The sequence below is a fragment of the Enhydra lutris genome, unplaced genomic scaffold, assembly GCF_002288905.1.
Source record: "Enhydra lutris kenyoni isolate GAN:26980312 unplaced genomic scaffold, ASM228890v2 scaffoldscaffold74, whole genome shotgun sequence".
NCBI classification, from domain to species: domain Eukaryota; kingdom Metazoa; phylum Chordata; class Mammalia; order Carnivora; family Mustelidae; genus Enhydra; species Enhydra lutris.
This window is the reverse complement of record NW_019154158.1, coordinates 3,110,014-3,130,392: the sequence shown is the minus strand read 5'-3', so window position 1 is coordinate 3,130,392 and position 20,379 is coordinate 3,110,014. Positions and strand designations below refer to the sequence as shown.

At 38.9% G+C, this 20,379-nt stretch overlaps 1 protein-coding gene across 1 annotated transcript in view; it reads left to right on the top strand.

Annotated features, from left to right (window-relative positions):
- Nucleotides 1-217: 217 nt before the first annotated feature.
- LOC111160201 (solute carrier family 16 member 7) overlaps nt 218-20,379 on the top strand; it is a 177,118-nt gene continuing 156,956 nt past the window's right edge. The window contains exon 1 of the mRNA XM_022523108.1: nt 218-294. The gene's annotated coding sequence lies outside the window, so the exon portion shown is untranslated. The remainder of the gene's footprint in view (nt 295-20,379) is intronic.

The following is a 20,379-nucleotide window of genomic DNA, read 5'->3' as shown; positions in this document are numbered from 1 at the left end:
CCCCACCCGCGGCCGGCGGGCTCGCGGACAGCCCAGAGCGCTCGCCCCCGCCCTCCTCCTCCACTCCCGCCGCCCGGCGGCGCGCGCTCCCGGGCACCAACTAGGGCGCTCAGCCGCCGTGCCTCCCCTCCACCCTCCACCCCTCCTCCGCCGGCTGCGGCGGGCGAGGACAAGTCTAGGGACAGAAATAAATAAATAATTCCATTCACCCGGGGACAGCGAAGCGAACCGGCTGCGGCGGCGGGGGCGAAACGGACTGCTGCAGCGCCCACCCCGTGCCAGACATCGGGTGAAGTAAGTACACCCCGGGAGGGAGGGGGGAGGCGGCGGCGCCGGCGAGAGGAAGGCGAGCGTGCCCCTGCCAAACCAGCTGCCGGCGGAGCCGCACGCGTGTGTAAAAATAATGGATAGTCGGCGACAAACGCGCCGACGCAGAGCGGGCCAGGCAGCCCTTATATAGACAAAAACCCCCTGAGCCGCGGCGGCAGGAGAGCTCGCGTCAATGAGACGCACGGACAGCTGCGCGGGAGCTGAGGGGGCCGCAGCCTACGCGGGCTCGGGCGCGCGCCCCTATGCGCGCGCGTCGGGGAGGTGGGCCCGAGGGGTCCTGGGCTGGAAGCGCCCGCGTGCTTTTGGCTAGGAAGTGCGTATCCTCTGGGCTCTTGCGCAGACTGCCCACGCACTGCTCCCCCTCTCCTTGGCCCACGAGTCTCCCAGGGCTGGTCCCCAACAGGCGTGTCGCCAGCGCGCCTGTCGCCGGCATCCCGTCTCAGACCCGGTAACAGCCCGGGGTGGTCTGGTTGCCGAGCAATTGCGGACGAGTGGTGGGGGAAGTGTGTGAAGGGAGGGTCTTTTCTTGTAACCCATGATCGGGGCTTGGAGAGGCTGAGAGGAGGGGACCAACGGGGAGGAGGTGTCTTCCTAATTTTTTGGTCCCCAGGTTGTATAGTGGGGCGGAGGCGGATGGAAAGATGCGTCGGGGAGAGGCCTGCGCTCGGGCAGAAGGGAGCGTGATTGGACCGGGGTCGAGGAGGGCCTGCGTCTTCCAGTATCACGCGGGTTTCCTGGGCCGCTGCGCCACGCTGGGGGCGCCAGGCCTGGGCAGGTATTGTTGGAGGCTAGAGACGCGGCTCACGTGTGAACCGCCTACCCTCAGCGGCTGCTCCCCAGCTACTGCCCTTTGCAGCCCCTTTTCTCCCTTACTTCCGCTCAAGGGATTGCAGACTGCCTTGGTGAGGGTGGTCATGACCAAGGCCACTTTCCTGGTAGGTCTGGCGAGGGGATTTTGTGGTTTACTCCAGGGATATTAAAACACACACACCCACACACACACACCCACACACCCACCACCCCCCCCCCCCCCCCCCCCCCCCCCCCCCCCCCGAGCGGTTTCTCTTAAGTGACTGCCATCTCTTCCTGGAGAAGTACTCAGTGGGTTGGGTTGACTGAGAGCTGGCTGGTGTTTGTAGGAAAGCTAATATTTCATGTCCTCCTCCTTTCCTGGTCCAAAAGAGACACAGTGGAGAATTAAAATAGTCAGGCATCACGAGGGCGTTGGGGAAAAGACTGGTCAGGAGGAAACAGTGGGCGCTAGATGCCCTTTCCTGGCACTGCGTGCTTATGGTTGAGCACAAGTTGAGAGCTCAGAAGGGCTGCAAACTTTCAAAAGACGCATTGACTTGAATGTGCTGTCGTCCTTGGAACCACAAGTACTAAGTGTGCATTTCAGCTAAGTGTGGCTGAGTATCAAAGCTGGGTGGTGGCTGCAGAGAGTAGATGAGGGTTGAACAAGGTGACCCTTATTTAGCCCTGGTGAAGCAGTCTTAACTCCACTTTCTGCTTCTGAACACATTACATTTAAAGCAATCTAAGTGAATGGGCAACTGAATGATTCAGTGAAAGGGAAAGATTATTACCTTAAGCAACTCAGTGTGTTGTGTAACAACTCATAAAGTCAGAAACTGTTTTTTTTTTTTTTTTTTTTTTTTTTCCCAAAACTCACATCAGCAGTTTGCAATTACATACTGCTTTTTCTCCCCAGGGAGTGTTTTAATAATGGTAAGTGATGTGAAATTTTAATACCATTTCCCAATGTCCAAGTTCTTGAATCCTCCTATAAATGCTCAGTTTATTTCTGGGTATGCATTTACTCTTTTATAATACATAGCTTATATTTTCAGCCTTGAGCCCTCCTGAAGGGAAGAAGGGCAGAGTGACCTATGGAAATAACCCTCATCCAGAGTCATTCCTGGATCATGAATCTGAAATAAAAGGAGGTCTCCTGCATTTACTTTTATTTCTATATTTATATTCAGTAAACTTTTTTTTCTTTTAAGATATTCACATGGAAAAAGGTAATTAACTTCAGAGTTAGATTTCAAGGTCAGTTTTGTACTTTCGTAAGGTTGAGCAATTATTTAACAATTTCCTCAGTTTTTCTTATCTCTAAAATGTGGTTGGTAGTATCTACCCTGAGGTGCTATCATGAGGAATAACGTTTATGGAAAACACCTAAAACATAGACTAGCTATTTTTGAACCTCTGGAATCATTCCAGACACTGCACTATGGTTACCAAGGTGGATGGGAGTGGAATTCTGTTCTCAAAAAACTTCACATCTGGTTATCCAGGTTAATCTTCCTCCTATACTATTAGTGCTTTGTTGTTGTTGTTAGATATAAGTTTTATTTATTTTTTTAATTTAAGTTTTCATTTAAATTCCAGTTAACATACAGCGTAATAATATTAGTTTCAGGTGTGCGACGTAGTGATTTGACACTTCTGACACCTGGGGCTCATCACAATGTCCTGTTAGCTTTCAGTCAGTTTCCTTCTCAATGTAAGAGACGTATATCCTAAATAACTTGAAAGGGATTTAGCAGTTGTAAGAAATGTTTTTAAGAACTGATCAAAGGCAGTGTGAGAAAGGCACCTCGCCTCAGAAACTGGTGTATCCAGCCCCATTCTTTTGCCTGTTGAGTGACTGTGTATAGGCAGGAAATGGAGACTTTTCTTCTTGCTATGAGGGAAGGAGACTCTTTCCCTGGAAATTATCTCTGCCCATGATCGAGTTCCATTTTTTTGGAAGAAGAGACTGAGCTGCAATTTATTCTACCCTTGGGGCGGACTACAGTCCACCTACTTTGAGAAGCCCAAGAGTATAGGACTGTAGCAACATCTCTGTAATGTTTACCAAGTTCTAGGCACTATGCTACTACTCTCTGTGAGTCTATCAATATCTACATTTGTAGAAGAGGAATTTAGGCACCAAGAGTTAACTTGCTCAGATTCCACAGCTAAAGGCCCGGGTCTCGGGCAAAGGAGGGAAGAGGGTAAAAGCAGGGCCTCTGTAGTCTGGTCTCTCTGGGTTTTTATCCTGGCTCTGCCTTTTACCAGCTAGGACAGATTGCCAAACCTCTCGAAATCTTGGTTTCTTCATGTGCAAAAACTTCTCAAAAACTGTTTCTTCATTTCTTCATGTACAAAAAGAGGATAATATTCAATTTCATATAATGGGAGTAAAGGTCAAATGAGTTAATACCTGTGAAATTCTTAGCACTGTGCCAAGCACATATATAATGGCAGCTAGTGTACATATTAATTATGTGGCCTTGAGACTGTTAGGTTGTTGTAAAGATCACTGCCTTATTCTTGACAGATATTTAGGAACTCTTATAAATGCCATGTTTCCCATTAGATGGCCTAACAGTGTTGGATTGCCTCATGAACTGTTACATGGACTCTCATTGTCTAAGAGGTCATTTTGGTGTGTCACAGCCTTTCTCAAAACTGGATCAAAGTGATTAGGAAATGTATTGAGAAACAACTGTACACCAAGTCTTAGCGAGAAACAGAGCTTAAAAGATTTTTTTAAAGAGAAAACTTCGTTTTCTCAGTTGGCCCCTCAAATGGTGAACTGAGGTGCCTGGTCTGCCTACCTGGGAGATCAGTAGTTTACAGTCATAATGTGAGAGAATAGCCTAATATGGACCATTGTCTAGAGAGGGAAAAAAAAAAGCCACATTTATCCCATATACATGGTCGTTAGTAAACAAGAAGGGGGTATGCACATTTATGTATAAACAGTAATAATCGAGCACTGGGAAAAAATTAACCACAAGTTAAACAAACTGAACTTGACTATAATAAAACTAGTCCAGTTAGCACTGGACTGATTGGTGCTTGGGTACACCAGAGACGTTTTCAACATATTCATAAATATCAGTGTTAACAAGTAATGCCAATATTTTTGAAAACACTTTCCTGTCCTGCTACAAAAACCTCCTGTGAATGTTTTCATTAATATTCATTTAAATCCCAAATGAGTTCATGAAAATCTTACAGGGAATTTGAGTGACAGCTATGCAATGCTGGTATAAAGATACTTTTGTTAAAGGTTTTATGCAATTAGATAGCCCTGCAAAAATTGACATATGTGGTTCAATTATCTAAACTGATAATTAATTTTTGGTAGTATTTGGCATTAAAGCAGCAATTTTTCAGTTAAAAATATTAAGTACATGTGGTGAACACAAGAAAAATATTTGTTTAGAAAAATAAAGATCTGCATAAAACGTTGGTATATTTAGAAAGTTTTTTATGTCAAACTTTGGCGCCAGTTTACTCACCTAATAACACAATAAATGTGTTCTTATTAGAAGTCTATACCTCTAAACAGATTCTGATTAGAGTTAATATGCAGATGAATTATAATTTGTAAGAAGAAGGTGCCCTGCTAAGTTATTTACTTGAATACAGTTTCTTTTGGAATTAGATTAGCTATGAATACAAAGCAAAAGTAAAAGGCATGGATTTACTTCAACAGTTTCTAAGGGATGAACTGCATTAATGATATTTGCCTTATTTTAAATCTGATTCTCCAAAATATAAGAATCCAGAGTTCTATCAGTTCTTCTCAAGTATGCCAAAGGTGTGTTCAGTGATAAACAGCAGCACGTGACAGTGTTTCCTAACAGCTGCTACTGTTGGCGTTTTGGCAGGACACCTCTTCTTGATGTGGGAATGCCTGTTTCATTGCAGGACATTAAGTACCTTTGACCCCTGTCCTCCATATGCTGATAGCTTCCCCTCCGTCATGGTAACTACCAAAAATTCCCCTGATGTTTAAATATACCTCCTGGAAGAATGGTACTAGATGTGGTTGAAAATTATTAGCCAATAGGATCAAATTGAGAATGTTTAAGGAAATTATCCTTGAGATCAGAGTAGCTCCAGGTGTCTTCTGTTTTTTCTTCAAAAGATAATCTCCTGTGAAAATACCTTGATTTGAGGGAATAAGTTCTTTCTTGTAAGATGTATTAAGTATAATCATGTAATAATCATGTTATCCTAAGTTCCAAACTTGCATTTGTTTTAACCTGTCATCAGCCTTTGGCAATATTGGCACCTGTTGCTTCCTAAGCTTTTGGCTTCCAGGTACTCCTCCTTTTCCTCCTACTTCTCTGACTACTTTTTTGCAGCTCCTTCTTTCCTTATTTCAACTCCTGCTCAGTTTTTCTTTTGTGTATGTTCTGTTGATTGACAGAGCTCATCCTCTTGTGACCTCTGCTTTCTCCTCCGTAGGAGTAACTCCCACGTCATTATCTTCAGCCTTGGCCTTCACATAAGCTTCAGGCGGACCTTTCCAAGTGCCTGCTGGACAGCTCCTCTTCCCTGTGCTGCTGACACCTTGAACAGTGTCCTCTGTACTCTCTGTCTTCCTTCTTTGCTTTGCTCTTATTGCTGTTATTGGTATTAGCATTCTAGTCTAGAAGATTTGAGACCTCCCTCCTCCCGGTCTTGCATCTCCAAGTCAGTTGCTGAGATCTGACTATTGTACAACCAAAATACTTCTTTTGTACTTTGTTCTTTTCTGATGTTGCCTGACACAGAGTTTGGGCACTTTTGACATACTACCTAGAACTATGTCAGTCTCTTAACGGCTCTTCTCACCTCTAGCCTCTCACTCTACCACTTAATTCTGTATTTGCCATCAGATAGTCTTATTGAAGTACACCTCCATCTCATATGTTCCTGCCACTTTGGTGATTCCTATTCCTGGGTCTAAGGGCTAGCATTTCAGTTCCTGTAATTCCAAAAAAATTTTCCAGGCTCATCTTCCACCATCATCATACTTGAGTCCAGCTGAACTGGCCCCTCTGTCTCATTCATCTGCATTCTATTTCCTGCCACCATACCTTTGGCCATGTTGTCCTTTCATCTTAAAATGCTCTGACTTCCTGCTTTTCCATTTCTAGCTTTAACCTCACCTTCATAACTGAGCTTAAATACTATGTTCAAATTTCCTTTGAAGGCTCTAGATAAGTAGAAGAAACTTTTAAAAAATTTTAGTAATGTTGCATTTGTAATCAGTCTTATTTGTTTTAAACATTTTATTATAGTTGCATTTGTGTAAGTCTTTAGTTTCTCTTTGTAATACAAATTTCTGGAGGCCAGGTATTTATCTGTATTCACATATCTTTTAACACTTTGGTGGATTACAGGATTGTAAGGAATTTAGAGGAAATCTTTCTTCCTGCTTCTTTCCATTCTTATGTACTGTTTCTTTAGCATCTTTAATAAACCATCATTTATTAAGTATATACACTGAGGCAGTCTGTTCTTTTTAAGGCATTTCCAATGGTGACAAAATTCTTGCTTCTGCCTAGAGTCCTTACTCAACTTTCAGAGGGCACACAAAATAAATCCCTTCTCATTTTTATTGGTAGCCTGTACATATTTGGTGACAGTTTACATGTATCATATTTTTTCTATCAACTTAGCATATTCAACCTTTTTACCTGTTGTTTTTGTAACCTGGTTAGGGCCACTGTGTTTTTGGAGGCATTCAGGTTTAGAAAAGTCTAGATAAGAAATTGGTGAGTGGTTACCTCAAATCAACCTTAGGAACCAGCTTAAGTTGTGCTTATGATTTTCAGAGGCATAAGCAAGAATTTATTTAGTCTTGCTAAATAAATTAAGCTTTGTTTGTGTGACTAAACTAGTTTTGTCCACTCAGGAATTTTCAGAGCTGTTCTCTGTTTGTTTGTTTGTTTTTTAATAATATTTTTTATTTTTAAAAAACATAATGTATTAGTAGCCCCAGGGGTACAGGTCTGTGAATTGCCAGGTTTACACACTTCAGAGCAGTCACCATAGCACATACCCTCCCCAATGTCCATAACCCCACAACCCTCTACCTATCCACCCCGCCACCCCGCCACCCTCAGTTTGTTTTGTGACATTAAGAGTCTCTTATGGTTTGTCTCCCTCCTGATCCTATCTTGTTTCATTTCTCTGTTTGTTTTTTGTTTAATAATACAATTTAAGTGCCTTCTGTGTGTCTGATTTTTTATATATAGTATTTCTAATTCTCATTATTACCAATGTGAGATAGATTGTATTTATTTATAGATAAACTAAGGAGTCAGCCAGATAAGAGTGCCCATTAGGGAACCCCAAGAGTCACTGTCTCAGTAGATGTTTGAATGCAGGTAAGATGTTAGTGGCAACTAAATCTTGCTTCCGTATCTTAAATCATTTCAAATCAGTAAATAATTAGCATTGCTATATGAAGTACTCTACATAGATAGCTGAAAATATGCGTAAGATATCCTTCCTGACACCCTGAGGAGACTGTAATTTCAGAGACATTCTCAATGTGTGTACCAGTTATGGGTACAGTCCAGAGTAGAATTGTCAAAATAAACGGAAGAGAGCAGTGATAGTCTGCAACAGAGGTTGACAAACTGTAGCTCTTGGTCTGGATCTAGCCTGCTGCCTGTTTTTGTAAATTAAGTTTTCCTGGAATACAGCTACACCTATTTGTTTTAACATTCTCGGTGGCCGGTTAATTTCCTGCTGCTGGATAGAGTTGAGTAGTTGTAACTTCGCCTATCAAACGTAAAATATTTAATATTTAGCACTTTAAGGAAAATATATTTGTTGATCTCTGCTCTAGGATTTTAGAAGCGGGAGACTTCACTATGTGATGGAAGAATCAAAAAAGACTTTAATGAAACAGGCAGAAACGTTTTAGAGCTGAGAAGATAGTCTTTTTTTAAGATTTTATTTATTTATTTGACAGACAAAGATCACAAGTAGGCAGAGAGGCAGTCAGAGAGAGAGAGGGGGTGGGGAAGCAGGCTCCCTGCCGAGCCTGATGTGGGTCTCAATCCCAGGACCCTGAGATCATGATCTGAACCGAAGGCAGAAGCTTTAACCTGCTGAGCCACCCAGGCACCCCAAGGAGATAGTTGTGTTTTTTTTTTTTTTTTTTTTTTTTAAGATTTTATTCATTTCATTTGACAGACAGAGATCACAAGTAGGCAGAGGCAGGCAGAGAGAGAGAGGAGGAAGCAGGCTCCCTGCCGAGCAGAGAGCCCGACTCGGGGCTCGATCCTAGGACCCCGGGATCATGACCTGAGCTGAAAGCAGAGGCTTTAACCCACTGAGCCACCCAGGCACCCCAGGAGATAGTTGTTAAGTGAAATGAGGAGATCGTCAGTTTAACCACAAAACTCAAAAGCAAAAGCAAACACATGGATAAATAAAAAATTTTTAAAAATATATAATTCATATAATATAATTTGTGAGTATACATTTTGTAAGTATTCATCTAGAACAATGATTCTTTTTTTAAAATATTTTATTTATTTGACGGAGAGATCACAAGTAGGCAGAGGCAGGCAGAGAGAGATTGGGGGAAGCAGGCTCCCTGCTAAGTAGAGAGCCTAATGTGGGGCTTGATCCTAGGACCCTGAGATCATGACCTGAGCCCAAGGCAGAGGCTTAACCCACTCAGCTACCCAGGTGCCCCTAGAACAATGATTCTTAAACTTGATGAGACATTTGAATCAATCGGTGGATATTTATTTATTTATTTATTTATTTATTTAGATTATCCATTTATTTGAGAAACTGAGGCAGAGTGGGGGAGAAGCAGAGGGAAAGGAGTAGAGAGGAAGGGAACAGAGAGCGAGAGAGAGAGGACAAGCAGATCCTCACTGAGCAGGGAGCCCAATGCAAGGCTCTGTCCTAGGACTCCTAGATCATGACCTGATCTGAAACCAGGAGTCGGGTGCTTAACTGACTGAGTCACGCAAGTGCCCCCAACTGGTGAATTATTTAAAGATAAGATTTTGTTTTACTCAGTAATTTGTGATACTAAAGCATAGTCTATGTGGAAAATCCCTGATCCAGAGTATTACTCACCTGATAAAATTAATTATTTCCTGTAGAAGACAGAGTTTTTTTCTCAAAACTTATCTCAATCTTCAAAAAGCACATGCATGCTAGACATGTGTTAATTATTTTTACTAGTCACTAGTTATAGTAAAAAAAAAAATACTAGATATTGAAAACACAACTAAGCGCCAGCACTGTGTCAAGAGCATTTCGTACTTACCTCATTAAAAACTTACAGTAGCCCAGTGAGGTAGATGATGATGTTCCCATTCTACAAAAGAGAATACTGAGGATCAGATAGAACAGACACTTGGCTTAAAACTGTGATACTAGTAAATAGATCACCATTATTCATTATCATCAAGAAATTGAATTTTTTAAAAGGAAATTTTTGGAGCTGGGACATAGATAAGAATGGACTTCAATAAATTAAAAAAAAGTGAATTAGCCACTTTGTTCTATTATGTGACTGAATTCTGTTAAAAGCATTGTGTCATATTTTTGTAAAAGTTGAGTCTGCTTTCACTACAAATGCATCCGCAAGTTTTTATTGAAAATACTGTTTTATTGACCCAGAACTTTGTATATCCTGTTTCTTTTGTTTCTTTCTCTCTTTTCTTTCTTAATGTTTGGTTCATTATAATGTCTTCTTTTTTTTTCCTTCCTTTTTCTGTAGTATTCCTTCCTAATATTTATCTAGGCCCCACTTGCTTAGTCTACAGTGTCTTTAGTGTAGCAATAAAGTGCTTCAGTGCATTTTCGTAAAGCAGTGGCCTCTTTGAAAGGAAAAACAAAGAATCAGTGCAACTTAATGCCAGGTGTCTTTTTTTTTTTTTCCCTCCCTGAACTTAGAAAACAGCAGATACTGCAGAAATATGTGCATATCACTAATGGATATGACAAAATAATAAATAGATAGGAAAAGGTGAGTGATCAGAAGAAGCTGCTGGGAGTATATGAAAATGTAAATCCATCCCTCATGGGCCACATTAACATCTCTGTGGAGAGTAATCTGGCCACTTGTGCCTTGGAAAGAACATTAATTACACACAGTAATGGCCTGCTACAGGATTCACAGATACCAGTTCTGAAGTTCACTAAAAACTGTTTCCTTTTTTATCATTAATTTTCTAAGTAATAAATGCTGTGGATTTAAGAAAAAAGCTGCTTCATGGAGGAGACATGCGCATTTTAATTGTTACTTTATTTTATTTTTATCATTAACATAGACTTGTTACTCTTATCTCAATAAAATTTGTTTTCAAATGTTCATAAAAAGGGGGAAGAGACACTTCTGTAGACATATCACCAATTAAAAATAAAGTACTTTTTAAATTAATTTTTAAATGGTTTTTTAAGATTTTTAAAATGATTTTATTTATTTATTTGACAGAGAGAGAGACCAGGAGCACAAGCAGTGGGAACAGGAGAGGAAGAAGCAGGCTCCCCAATGAGCAGAGAGCCCAATGTGGGGCTTGATCCCACAACCCCGGGGTCATGACCTGAGCCCAAGGCAGATGCTTAACCATCTGAGCCACCCAGGCGCCCCTTTATTAAGAGATTTTTATTTATTTATTTGAAAGCGAACGAGCGAGAGAGAGAGAGAGAGAGAGAGAGAACAAGCTGGGGATGTGGAGGGCAGTGGCAGAGGGAGAGGGAGAAACAGACTTCCCACTGAGTAGGGAGAGTGATGCCCAATGTGAGGCTAGATCTTAGAACCCTTCATGACCTGTTCCAAAGGTAGATGCTTAACTGACTGAGCCACCCAGGTGCCCCCAAAATAAAATTTATTTTAAATGCTTAGAAACTTAATTATTGTTCATTGGGATATGTCACTGTTTATGATAAAAATTATTATGTACAATTTGGTCTATAACTTTCATATGAGTGAATGTTCCATCCAACTTTTTTAGTCTATAAGCTGTTTAAATTATTTCACATTTGATCAGGCCTCATATTTTACTAGCTTTTCAGATATTGAGTTGTGGTCTATAAAATCTAAATTTAGAAGTGTAATTTTTTTAGTATATGTGCTGCCGAAGCGAGCACTAGAAGTGTAATTTTTAAGTTATTCTCTAAGGATTTTCAAAAAGATTTACTCACTCAGATTTCGGAATTAGAAAAGAAGACAGAGAAGGCAAATAGCATACTTGGTGCTGATTGTGTGCCAGAGAGAAGGCGTGGGGCTTTATATGCATTAACTCACATAATCCTGGAAGTCATTATCTGACAGCCTCAATAGCCCTGTAATGTGGACATCATTCTCACTAATTTAGGATGGAAATGAAGCAGGTGGGTTAGGTAACAAAGCTCTGTTTTCAAAATTGTTTGTCCTAGTCCATGTAGTCTTCCCAGGTAGAGTAGAATCTTCCCTCCCTGAACACACATTTTCTAGAAAAGGAAAATATAGGGAAGATAAAAGAGAAATATTTAGGATTCTGTCCTTTTAGGTTGTGCTAATTAAAAAAAATTTTTTTTAAATATCAAAATCACACATGGAAGTCTTCCTCAAAAAAACAAAAGGTGGGTTAAAAGGACAAGTACAATGTTGACAAAATTTTATTTTGCCTCTTTTCCACATTGTCTTAGTATGTTCGGGCTGCTATAACAAATACCACAGACTAGGTAGCTTATAAACAACAGAAATTTATTTCTCACAGTTCTGGAGACTGCAAGTATGAGATCAGGGTGCCAGTGTGGCCTTCTTCCTCCAGGTTGCAGAGGTCTAGTTGTATCCTCACATGGTGGGAGGGATGCAGGAGCTCTTTGGGGTCTCCTTTACAAGAGCGCAAATTCCATTCATGAGGGCTCCACCCTCATGACCTAAGCCCTCTGCAAAGGCCCCATCTGCTAATATCATCACACCGGACAGTATGATGTCAACATCTGAATCTGAGGGGCCACAAACATTTAGATCACAGTACATACCCTTCCTCCAAAAAAATGTCAAGTCTGTGATCTGTGTATGTTGTGACTGAGGTTAGCACCAAGAATTGAGGTAGACATGGATAACACTATGAAATTAGGACTATGTCTACATAACTGGGATTTGAATATTGTTTTACTTTTTTTTCTGAGTATTTGATTGTGTTTTATTAAATAGGTACATTGATGTGCTCGCTTCGGCAGCACATATACTAAAAAACCAAAGTCTTAATAATTGTATGTATTTTCCATGTAAGTCCTAGAACTTCATCATGATTTGAATTCAACGTAAGAGTCTATCTGAAACCCGTTTCAAAGGGATTCATTTAGGGAGACTTTCACTATATGCAATTTAACTCTTAGCCATAGCATCAAATGCTAAGTACATTCAACTGTAGTACCTAGAAGGTGGTGCTATAATGAATTCCAGTGTAAATGATTAAAAATGTGTTTCTTTCGTAGTAAAACAATTTCAAAATACGTGATTGAGGTCCTACATGTTTCAAAATGTGAGGCAGTTGAGTTGAACACTGCCTTTTTTATCAGAGTTTTATTGTGTCTAATGCTTGTTTAGTGTGGGTCTCTTCTTTAGAGATGACAAGAGAATATAATTTGTGCATTGTAATTATACTATCCCTTCCTGACTCCAAAAAGATATCCAATCAAAGAGGTATGAGAAAATTATCATGGATTATTAATACTTGCTGAATAGTATTTTTATGGGAGAGTGTTGATGGGTAAACTAGGGAATGTTCCATTGTTAATTGAACATTTTTATGGATAGATTAAGAGCAGAGACCATCTATTTTTAGATGATCTATAGTATTTATATGTAGTTTACCAAAACCAAGAGTTTAAAGACAGTAATTCAAACAAAAAGAAGTTAATCTGGTATTTCGGTATGCATAGGGCTTCTTCCACAAAAGTGGATTCAAGTTGACCTATTAAGAATTATTAATCCTGAATTAAACAAATATGACATAGTCTGTTGGGATAAGAAAAGTTTCTGCATGGACTGTTTTGGCTTCTAAAAAGGACCATCTTTTGTAACCAAATTATTAATGATTTCAAAAGAGGTTTTGATGTACTCTCCATGTTACCAAAAGGCATTAGAATAGTATATGATGATCAAAGTGCTATGATTCTTTATTTCATTAGAGAATCAAACTTTGCTTTAAAAAGTAGATATTCTTTGTCTGTATAGCCATCTCCTTCCTACATTCCTGGGAAGTCTCCAATTCCTAGAAATCTGAAAATAGAAACACACATGAGAACATATTTTCTCAGTTTTCAGTTTAATTTCTGTTTTAAATATGCCAGTGATCACTAATAAAAATGTCCTTTGCCTGACAATGACTTTTACCTTTTTTTCCCTTTATAATCTTTTATATGAGGAATTTCCTGATAGGGTTGAAAACAGGTATATAGAGAGACGATTGTGTGCCAAGATTGGTAAACATTCAGATGCTGAGTTTGCTGTCTCTATGAAACAACCACACTGTGTAGTCACACAATTGCTCCAGTAATAATACAGCAAAGTTACCAGTCATTCTTCTCTTTGGTAACTCTTCCTGCTCCTGGAGTGTCGTAATTGCCATTGCCCCAGAAATCTGCCTTTGGCCTGTTGTTGAAAGTAACAGCATAAATATATAAGCATAAAGACACTTATATAGCTCACACTTGTATTTTCTGGATTTTACCTTGCTCATAAGATGGGGATTTATCCTGTGAATCCTAAAGTGCCAGAGCTAAAAAGATGAACCTGTTGGAGTTTGCTGTTGCCTCATCTTGGACCCTGGCCTGCTTCTGCTCTATGACTTGACTCTGTTGGATCTTGGCATTAACTTTGGCCAGAACCTAGGGACTGTTCCCTGAAATGCCCTTCAGTTTTACTGGAAGGGGAAACTACAAATAATAGTCATGGGAACCTAATGGTTGCCAAAAGCCAGACTGAGAAAGAAAAGCCTAATGGACAAGCAGCAGCATGAGGCCTAAAGAAACTCGCTTTTTCTTTACGACCCTGTGCTTGTGACCTTTAAGTGTAAGTACAAAGAGTGGGGATTTTATTGTGTAGTATCATCCCACCTGTCCTATAACTGAAGAATTGGAGGTGCTTCCTAAAGTCTTCTCTGAAGGTAGGGAGCATCCTGATAGTACCTAAATAATATCATTTTTATGGGTATTCTCTCTTTTGCTTCTGACCAAAGCATTTTATCATTTAGTGTGAACAAAACTAAAAAAATTAAATTTGTGCTTAAAATCTGTATAAGGAAGCTCATGGTTTTTCTTTCTTTTTTTTTTTTTTAAGATTTTACCCATTTATTTGACAGAGAGAGACACAGCGAGAGAGGGAACATAAGCAGGGGGAGCAGGAGAGGGAGAAGCAGACTCCCTGCTGAGCAGGGAGCCCGATGTGGGGCTCGATCCCAGGACCCTAGCATCATGACCTGAGCTGAAGGCAGACACTTAATGACTGAGCCACCCAGGCGCCCCTCATAGTTTTTCTTGAATTTATTTTAAATTTTGGTGGCTGCTTTAATTTTTAATGAGAAAAATACTGAGTCAGTTATTTTGCACAAATACAAAAAAGAAACATTCTAAATTGATTTTTATGTTACTTTATTAGGGTTTTATTATGTAAAAATAACTCCATTGTCTTCTTAAGACTCTGCTTGATTATATTTCTTAATTCAGTTGTCTCAACTATTTGTAAGGGTAAAAAAATAAAGAACATTCAGTAGAATGAACAAGGGGAACTGAGTCACTTTTATTCTAGAAAGAAGGTGTCATCTATGGATATAGAGGAATTTCAACATTTCCAGAATAAGGCCACTATATGAGGAGAGCTTAGATGCATGTTATTTATTTATACCATTCCCCTGACATTCGTTATTTAAAAGGCAACTAAAACTCATCTCTACTATTACACTTAATAGTATATTTTCTTTTTCTTTTTCTTTTTTTTAAGATTTTATTTATTTATTTGACAGACAGAGATCACAAGTGGGCAGAGAGGTGGGCAGAGAGAGAGGAGGAAGCAGGCTCCCTGCTGAGCAGAGAGCTTGATTCGGGGCTTGATCCCAGGACTCTGGGATCATGACCTGAACCGAAGGCAGTGGCTTTAACCCACTGAACCACCCAGGCACCCTTAATAGTATATTTTCTAGCATCATTACCCAGTTAAAAGTCATATTCTGTCTGAGAATTTACTTACCATGAGTGAGATTTCATAGGTTTTAATATGGTATATGGTTTGGCACAAATACATTCTTTGGAGAGATGGCTGTCTAATTTTATAAATAATTAATCGAGATTTTTTTCTAACACATAATATTTTGTGTCAATATGTAGTGTGAAGAGGAAATCACTTTTATTTTGTAAGCATTATTGTTAGGCCCATTTCACCATGAAGTATGGAATCAAAAAATTTAATCTGCACATATTGTTGCTCTGTTCTGCAAGTCTTTAGTCATGTGAATATATTACTTAAATTAGTGCACTTTCATAAAATTTATAAAGGCAAAATTGTTTCTCATTAAATGTATGTACCCTTCTCGTCCATCATTATTAGTATACTCATAAAATTCTACTTGGCTTTGGACAGGCACTAGCCTCTAATCTATACTCTATTCAGGCAATGCCTTAAGTTCAAAATTTTCCAAACTTTACTTGATTACAGATGCCATTTGGAACAGAATTTCATAGCATTGTAATTTAATGGAACGCCGTTTAGGAAACATTGCCTTGAGGCAAGACCTTTGTGTTTAAGACAAAATAGAATTTTGAAAGAATTATTTATAAAGCCCTGTGTGTGCCTGAAGAGTAAATTCTGGATTTTATTGTCACAGTTTTAAAGATGTGACATATTCCCAGGTGTCTTGCAAAGCATAGCAAATCAGGTAGCCACTGTCTCTGTTTTCATAAGAAAATGACAAACATCAAGGTCATATGGGTTACTACAATTTTAATATTGATATGATAAACAACAATAAAAAGCAGAGTGGTAAGTGGAATTATTAAGGTGGGGAATTAGTTTTTGAGACCTGGGATCTGTCCTAATACTCTCAAAATAATTTAAATCTAATTCATGAACTAAATGAACAATTCCCATGTGAGAATACTGTGGTTATCTTGTTTATTAGTCAACCAGTCACTCTGCCTTTCCAAATCTTGGGCTTTTAATTGTTAGAAAAAGCATTTATTCTACTGACATCTCATTCTCCCTGTTTCTCTGGATTAGCACATCATACGTAGAGACATTCTAAAAATTTGAACTCCTTTGCTGATAAAAGCTTTTAGTTACTGAAATATAGATTTATTTTATGGGGGTTGGCTGTCCAAATTTTGTGTAGTCCTGTAGGTTTTTGTTTTGTTTTGCCTCATTGGAGGCAAACACATCTGGTGTGTATTGCAGGATTACTAAGAAAAAAATTGAAACCATTCCTTGTTATCTGTAATCCAAATTTTCTTTTCTTCTATAGTATAGTATTAAGCTTGGAGCCATATCACTGAATTGGTTAATTATCAATGCCATTTATATGCTTATCTGCTGAATAGACTTTATAGATTTCCTTAAACACACAACTCAGCATCCCTAAATTACTCTTCTTACTACATTCTAAAGCTTTATTCTGTATACCTCACCTGGAACATTTATTAAACCACATGTCTAACTTACATAAATTGGTATATGGTTATGGATTTTAAAATATGGATACTTAGTATTTTTTGCTAATTATCTTTGCATATAATATCTTACCATTCTTTCTAATGTGATTGAGACCAATGAACCTAAAAATATTGTTGTACTAAATAATGGGGCTAAGAGATGAGTAAAAATCACCTGCATTCCAGAAGCATAAGAGCAAGTTTCCTACTTTTGACTAATATTTGCCAGTCTGCTAAAACAACACATTGGACTTTTCCTTCCATACTTCCTACATCCTTTAATGTAATGAAAATTAAGATTTTGCAAAGCCAATCTTTTTAAAGTAGAATGCTCCCTTCCAAGGTCCGAATGCATGACAATTAGCAGTCTCCATTGTTCAACACACACTCTTACTATGGTGTGTGATTTTCCCTTCTTAATAGTGGTTCTGGTCATAACATACACGAAGATGTTAACGTCAAGTTTTGAAGAGAAATAGTTGTTACTTTTTATCACTGGTACCACCGTCCCCTTCCTCCTTCCCACAATTCACTTTTTTCTTGGTTTTGTGGGAATCACGTATCTATACTGAATTTTTGGTGCAAGAAATGGCATCTTCGATAGTAGAAATTGTTTTACTTGGAAACTGGCTATACTTTCTATGTAGAATTTTATGCTGATAAAATTTTGTGGTTTTTCTATTCCTGCACTTTTCAACTACAGTACCTGAGCACTTCCATGGATCCATTTTATTTCTCAATCACACTAAAAATTCCATATGTTGGATGTATCTGAAGTGAGCATTTAAACTTTTTGGGTGAGCTCTTGCTTTAACATAAAGATTTTGCCAAATATTTTCTATTGAAATGGACATTTAGCCTTTACCAAATCTGATTTATAAAGTATATACCCTTTTCCTTTTCAGATTTATAGGATTCAAACAAAGGAAAATTTTAAGCTCTGGATTTGCACTGAAGACTTTATTTGAATTTAGTATCATGGATTTTATACGATGTCTGTGTAAACTGAGCCATGCATTCAAAGAAACTTAGAAGTTGTGTAGCCCAGTATTTCACCCAGTGTATTAATATTATCTACTGAATCCATGAAAAGTGATTACCCAATTTCACTTAAAAGGCTTGCAGGCATACAGTGAACTCAACATCTTACAAGAGGCCGCAGGTTTCTTAGCCAGCTTCGTTTGTTAGTAAGTTTAGCCTAAGAGAAAAAGTTCCTATGAGTTGTGTTCTTTACATTTTCCCTAATCTAGGAATTGGCAAAATTAATAACCGAAAGGCAGCCAGAGAGAAGAATGGCACATATGCCCCAAACAAGCAATTATAATAATGTTATCACAATGCCTTACATTTACTTAGTGCTTACTGTCTCAGGCACTGTCTTAAATACATCATGTGTGATCTTGTTTTTTAGTTCATACACATAAGAGAGGTAACCATTATTACTTTTTTTTCCAGGAAAGAACAAAAGTACTGAGACATTAAGTGACTCACCAAAGTTCACAAAGTTAATAAATAATAGAGATAATATTTGGGTATAGACACTCCAGATTCCACATTTTAATACTGAGATCATAATTTTAACATCTGAACTAACTGTTCAGGTCCTAGAAAGACAGAGAGGGTAGGCACCTACCCAACACATGAGTTCTGCTGTTGAGTTCTATGTCAAGACTGTTTTTGTTTTTTTTCCTTCTTTTCTCCTTAAGCTATGCTGAGTGGGGTTCTGGTTTCTTGCAGCCATGGATGCCTGCCTTTGAAAAAGGTTTGATTAATCATGTTCTTCTCAGTTTTGACTGCATAAATTACTCTGAGGGTTATAGATTCATTGTTGAAGTTCTAGATGCAAAGCAAAACATACCAACTTGGAACATATCTACTGCTTCATGTAAAAACTTCTTCCTCTGAAAACATCGACGTTATTGAATTTATAATCAAGTATGTTTATGAAAGATTGCACATGGAGATATCACACTATGGGCTGCATTAGAATTGATATTAATGAGGTAGGCATCAACCAAGTGGTTTTACCTATGTATGGGCTAACAATGCAGTTTTTGCCATGTGGTGCTCAAGAAGTTATATTTCTCGGCATTTTCATTAGCCTGGAAAGTCAATGCTAAGGTCTTGTCGTCAGTTCCTGTTCTTGGTTTTGCAAAAAGAATGATGTCTGTACTAACACCTCTGCAACAAAAGGATATTAGAGCTGAGTGTCTTCTTTGGAAGGAAGAGAACATAGGAATTTGGTAAGAGAAAAGAAGTAAAAGTCTGTGTAGTAGAGAAGGAGTAGGAGACATGTATTTGTGAGGAAGAGAAGTCAAGCATACAATAAGAATACACCTTAAAAGAGAACCATATGGGACTATTAATCGGAAATATAAAATTATGCACAAAAATTCACCCTTTCTGAATTTTAAGGTTTTTTGGTCTGCTTTCCTTAGCCATGCAAAGTTGGCCCACTGATTGTACTTACGGGCCAGCTCAAACATGATCTGCTTTGACAGGCCAATCTGAACAGAGGCAGAACATATAATTAAACAGCCTCTGCCTAGGATTGTAGTTAATAGTGAGGCTAAGCTGGAAGTCAGTGTGCCCCATTACTGACAATTGGAGGAATTAGCTTTTAGCAGTGTTTCTCAATAGCAAATCGGATTCAAGAGTTGGTGTACCATGGTTGACCATTGTTTTCTCAAGTATAATCTCTCTCTCTCTCTCTTTTTTTTAAATAATGTGAGTTACATGCTTGCATTTGCGAGCCTGATTTCCCCAGCCTCATTTTCTTCCGCTCTTGGGGGTACTTTATGCCTGTCTCCACATACCGATTATTGGTTGTAGAATTCTCTGGCTTCCCAGTCCTCTGTGAGAACTGGGACACCACCCTGTTGGATATAGTCTCCTTCCATGGGGAGAGGAGTCCTTGAACCTCACCTCAAGAGAAAAATGTCCTGCTACCCTAAAGTGGATCATGTTTGTGGTAACTTCTAGCTGGCCTAGACTTTAGGCTATCGCCCATCATACACTCTCTATCCACTGGGTCAGGATCCTGATTCACGGTATGGACTCTTCCTGATTATCACTAGTGATGGTCTTATGTCCTCTAATGACCACTCTGACTTGAATATCCCTTTCTCTCTGCAACTAACACTATTCATCTTGTACCAGAATTGTCAGGCTACTAATTGTCTTCCTCTTGTTCTTAGATTACAAAGGCCTTGATGGTTAAATCATGTCATAGTTTCCTGGGATCCACACAAAGTATTCCCATGTATTTCTTTCTGGCAAATTAAAAAGTCTACTTGTAGAATCATAGGCTCATACACTACCCTGTTTGAGAAGCATCAAATTACCATGTATTATGTTTGGTGCTTCATGATACTAATTAATAGTTTAAATTATTTTGAAGTAGTTTAATATTGTCATTCTTTAATAGTATGCCAGAATAGAAGGTCAAGGTCCTCTAATGCTTCTCTTAGAATTTGGTTAAAGCTAAGATTTAGTGCAAACTATGCCATTTGGTTATGTGGTGTGAGTGTAGTTTTGTTTCAGGTTTTGAGGTATGTAAACATCAACTTTTAAAATTCACTTTATTAAAATAGAAAAAAA